Source organism: Myotis yumanensis, unplaced genomic scaffold (assembly GCF_028538775.1).
Source record: "Myotis yumanensis isolate MYYU_CA2020_CCGP unplaced genomic scaffold, mMyoYum1.0.hap1 SCAF_1, whole genome shotgun sequence".
Classification (NCBI taxonomy): domain Eukaryota; kingdom Metazoa; phylum Chordata; class Mammalia; order Chiroptera; family Vespertilionidae; genus Myotis; species Myotis yumanensis.
The window spans coordinates 239842677-239848056 of record NW_027223752.1 but is presented as its reverse complement, the minus strand read 5'-3'; the positions used below and the strand labels follow the sequence as shown (position 1 = coordinate 239848056).

Sequence of the window (5380 nt, the reverse complement as noted above, 5' to 3'; positions counted from 1 at the left end):
GGGGCAGCCTGTACTGGGAGCCACACTTGATCGTAGGACTTGGTAACGGGAGTCGACGAGCTGATACGTCCAGGGAGGACCGACACCTTCCGGCACCTTCCAGAGACTGGAGACCCACTGGACACCAGGGAGACCCCAGGACGTTTCAGGAACAGTTTCCTCCCTGTTGCTCGTGACCAGCCTGGGAGCAGGCGTGTCCTGCGTGGTGGTGCCTCGCATGGACGGCTCTCGTCGCTCGCTGGCGTGGCTGTGCCCCCCGTGGGGCCCCATGGCCACCTGCGAGGCCTGCGTGGTGGTGGCACTCAGCTCCAAACGCTGTTGGCACAGACGAACGTCCAGCTGAGTAACCACAACGTCTTGGGATCCAGGGAACCGAGTAGCCGACGCCGCTGTCCATAGGTTTGTGCTTAGTGCTCAGTTGCATGTGGATGTTGCTTAGCTAATAAACTGTACAAGTAACCATGTCAATAAAAGGGTTTCTATTTCTCGTTTCTGTGTGAGCGGAAGCTGCTCTGCCTTCCTGACGCCTTGGCCCTGTCTGCTGTACACACACACACACACACACACACACACACACCCCGTTAGTCAGCAGCTCGAAGGCGGCCCCTGCTACGGGTCCCCTGGGTCTCAGGCTCCTGAAGAAGGGCTGTCCCCTACTGAGCAGTGCACTGTCCAGGGGCTGGGCCACCAGCAGGACCCTTCCCCCCACCCTCCGCCCCCTAGGCACCTGCTGAACTTGGGAGCGGGCGGCGTCACCCCCACCCCCTCGGCTGGTGAGGCCTCACTGGGGCCGGGCTCCTTCTGAGAAGTTGCTGAGCAGGGACTGGGCGCTGGGTCACGCACCGTCCGGCCTGCCCCAGTCAGCACACGCCAGGGGCCGGGGAGCCAGGGCTGGCTGCACGCAGCCTCAGGTAGGACTCCCTTTGCGGAGGGCCCTGCTCTCTGCTGGCCCCAGGAACTGCCCAGCTCACTTTGGCCAATTCCTCCTAATTTGTGTAGCTTCTGTCATTGGCCGAAGTGGGGCTCAGACGCAGCTGGACCATCCCTCAGCACCTGACCCTGATGCGCTCTGGGGTTAACTTGCACCCCCATTGCTCCTTTGAGGCCTGCTAAAGCCACAGATGGCCTCCACAGCCCTTACAGCCCCACCCGGCCTGCTCCCCACCTGGGCTGCTTCCTGGACCCTGCCTGTCTGCACTCCTCCCCTGGCCCCCACTCTTGGGTGCTGGTTGTCCTCTGCTCCCAACCTGTGCCTGGGATCACACCCCTGAGAGACAGCCTGCAGGCGGTCGCCGTGCTGCTTCATGGGGGCACAGCATGGCAGCACAGCGTGGGCCCTGCAGCTGGCCTGTGCGCAGCCTCATGGTCTACGGGCCGTGCCTGCCTGCCTGCCCTGGGGCTGCCTGGCCACGCTGGGGTAGCGGGGCAGCTGTGCGCAGGATCCCCGTTCACCCTCCAGCCTGTCCCTTGCCTCTTCCCTCCTCGGAGTAAAGATGGGTGCACAGCCTGCAGGCACCCAGAGCAGGCCTTCCCCCGCCAGCACCCGCAGGGATGGTCATCCCGCCAGAGCAGCTGGGCGAGTTCTCAGCCCTCACGGACACAGTGGCAGCGTGGCTCCTGACGGCAGGCGGGTAAGCCGACCTCGTCCTCGCCGCGGCTGGGCCGTGCCCACCAGACCCGAGCGCACGGCGGTTATCCTGTGTGCGGGCAGCGGGCGTGGCCACACCCTGGAGCAGGGCGCCGGGCTCGCCACCCAAGTGTGGAAGCACCCGCGGCGGCCGCGCTGGCCGGGCACCCTCATCTGAGTTCACACAGCCTGTTGGTCGTCAGCTCACTGCGAGGTTTTAATTGTAAAGACCACATACACAGGAAACACAGACTTTAAACAATGCAATGAGTTTTGATGAATGTGGACTTGTAACCCCCAAGCCCGGCTGCAGCATTCCCAGACCCCAGAATGTCACCGAGTCTCCCCCAGACCGGCCGCACCCCACCCCAACTGTGGATGGTCCGGTGTGAGTTTCCGCAAGTCCTGAGCCCGTCGGTGCCGTGAGGCAGGTCCCTGCGTGCTGCTGAGTGAGCCCACAGTAACCACACGCTGTTCCTTATCTCTGTGTGACGGGTGCTGCTTGTTCCCGAGTTTTGCCTGTGATGGACGGTGCATGTCTTTGTGGGCGGTATGTCCATTGCTGGAGGGGTGCCTGGAAGTGGGGTGAAAGCCATGGTGCTGCTGTGCATCTAGCTTCCCAAGGCCACGTCTTCCCAGCGACACAGCCACGAGGGTCCCGCTGGGCACACTCTGCCAACCCTGGTGCTGCGGTGAGCGTTGGGGCAGGTGCACTGGGCTGTACAGGGTGCAGAGGTGCGTTTCCCTGACGACATGATGCCAGAGCTCCTTCGGATGTGCTGCCTGCATCTGTTCGTCTTCGCCCATTTTTATCGGGTTATTTTTTCTTGTAGGAATCTTTTTCTGATTTTTGGTCAGGAGAGGGTCGGGGTTATCCTTTATGATCCCAGGATGCGGGTGACGCCGGACAACGTAAGGAACAGCCGTGCAAAGGTGAGCACGGTCTAGGGGGAACCACACTCATGCTTCAGCGTGAGAAAAGGAGACTCCCTGCCCTGAGCACCTCCCCAGCAACACACTCAGCTCGCTGGGCTCTGAGGAGCACCTGAGTGTCCGGGACCTGAAGGACCTGGGCCGGTTCTGCCGTCGGTTCTGCAGCCGCGTCTGAGGTCCAGGCCTCGGTCTGGGGGCGCTCGGCACCTGGAGTGGCCGACGCTGCAGTTTTGCTGCAAGAACTGACTTCCTGCTCTGGACACAAGGCCCTTGGTCTGGTTTCCTTTGGACAAAGACTGATTTACGGACATGAGGACCGAGGGGGAGCGTCCTGTAGCCAAACCGTCAGAAGGGAGGCTGGTCCCCACAGTGCGTCCCCCCCTCGATGCACCGCCTGGCAGGGTCAGAACCCGGACATCTGCCCACCAACCTCCGGCCACAACACTGAGGTGGGACCTACATCATCTCCAGCCGGGAGGACTGTCTGAAGATCATTCTGGAAAGAGCTTCCGGAACCTGCCACAGGTGGCATTGCTGATGATGGTGACGGCCACGCCTGTCTCAGGGACCACCTGCCTGTTCTGCACCGTGGCCTCCCCGTGCAGCTAGCTGAGCTGTGGCCCCGCCAGCTGCACACGGAGGGTCACCACTCGCCTCCGTGGCACTCAGCATGGCCACTTCCAGCTCAGCCTTCAGCTCCTCCAGGCCCAGCCGGAGGGCAGACACAGCCAGGGCACGCAGCCCCGATGGGTGGTACCCGGGCACCAGGTCCATATTGTGTGCCTCCAGCACCGAGTCCTGCATCGGTGCAGGCGGCCACAGGCCGCACAGGGCAGTGAGCACGCTGGCCTTCTGCAGCTCTGCCTTGGGGTGGCTCACGTCCCTCACATGCAGGATTACGTCAGAGTGGGCCACGTCCTGCAGGGTGGCCGAGGACTCGATGAGGCTGTGGGGCAGCTGGGACAGGAAGCCAATGATCCGTGTAGATGACGGTCATGCAGGACGGCAGGGAGCCCACGTGCACCATGATGTGCAGCTTCACAAACAGTTGGTCCCGGGGCTGCATGGCGCTGTCACCCGTCAGAGCCTTGATCAGCGTGGTCTTCCCACAGCTGGTGCTTCCCCACCAGGAACTCCCGCTGCCCGTGCTGCCTGCCCAGCAGCTGCCTCTCCTGCCGGAGTCTCCAGGGCCTCGTGGATTTGCATCTCCTTTTCTTTCATCAGACGCTGCTGCACCTGCATGAAAGGTTCTCCTGACCCCACGAGGTAGCGAGTCTGTCCAGGTGGGCAAGGTCGTTCTTCATGTCGGACCTGAGGCGGGGGAGCTCGGCCAGGGCCACCTGCAGCTGCGCCTCCTTGGTCCGGGCGTTGCAGTGAAGATGTGCAGGACCACCGTGTATCGGTCGAACACCTGCACGCACCAGGTGGCCTCCAGTTCTTTCTTGGTGGGCAGAGACATCCTCTCCACATTCAGAACGACAGCTGCCGCTTCCAACAAGCTTCCAATTTTCTCCGTCAGCTGCTCCAAGCGCCTGTGCCGAAGAGATGAGCTTCATGTTGGGCGCCTTGGTCGGCACCACCACCGTCTCCACCACCGACCAGTTGTCCAGCGTGTGCACCAGCGCCTTCGCCTCCGCCACTTGGCCCGGGTCCCCCCTTGACCTCGGGGTGAACCAGGCACACACGCTGGGCCCCGCCAGCAGCAAGGGCTCCCTCCGCAGCAGTTCCTCAGGAATCTTTAGTTGTAAGACTTTATTTTAAATCCTCACCCAAGGACATTTTTTTTCCCATTGATTTTTAGAGTGGAAGTGAGGGAAGAGGGAAAGAGAAATATTGATGAGAGAGAGATACATTGATGGGTTGCCTCCTGCACATGCTCCGATGGCCGGGATCAAACCTACAATCCAGGTACAGCCCTTGACCAAGAATCAAATCCTGAGCTCCTGGTTCATGGGTCGATGCTCAACCAGTGAGCCACACCAGCCGGGCTCAAGTCAGTCTTGAAAGGGAGTGTGAGTCCCTTTGGCAATACTTATTTTCTACTTCTTCAGAGTTATTTTGGCTTTTCTAGTTTCCTTGCATAAATTTTAGAATCAGCTTATCCTATATAATAAAAGCCTAATATGCAAATCTACCGAATGGCAGAATGACCAGCTGCTATAACGCGCACTGACCACCAGGGGGCAGACGATCAATGCAGGAGCTGCCCCCCGGTGGTTAGTGTGCTCCCGCAGGGGGAGTGCTGCTCAGCCAGAAGCCAGGTTCACAGCTGGCAAGCGAAGTGGTGGTGGCAGAAGCCTCTCCCACCCCACGGCAGCACTAAGGATGTCCAGCTGACGGGGAGCGGGCCTAAGCCATCAGTCGGACATCCCCCAAGGGCTCCTGGACTGTGGACCCCCACCCCCCACCGAGTGCACAAATTTTGTCCACCGGGCCTCGAGTAAAAGTCTATAAAAAAGCTAGGATTTCAATCGGGATTACGCTGAATCTATAGATCAGTGTGGGGCTGTAGTCTGTGCAGGTGACCATCACAACAGAAAGGCATTTTTCTCAATTCTGGAGGCCAGATGTCCAAGATCAAGGTGCCTGCGGGCTGGTTCCCGGTGAGGCCCTCTTCCTGGGAGGGAGGGAGAATGCTGGGTAGCAGTCCTGGGGGACCCGGGCCGCGCCCTTCTGGCCCGACTTCACCTTCGTCACCTCCAAAGACAGCCACCTGGGCGCGGGGCACAGCCGAGTCCATACAGGCTCTGAAAAACCCTGACGACACTAAGCCCTCCCAGCTGTGAACTCAGAACCGTCTCCCACATTCAGACCTTTCAT

At 60.7% G+C, this 5380-nt stretch overlaps 1 pseudogene; it reads right to left on the bottom strand.

Annotated features, from left to right (window-relative positions):
- Positions 1-1935: 1935 nt before the first annotated feature.
- LOC138997616 (putative GTP-binding protein 6) lies at positions 1936-5380 on the bottom strand (annotated as a pseudogene).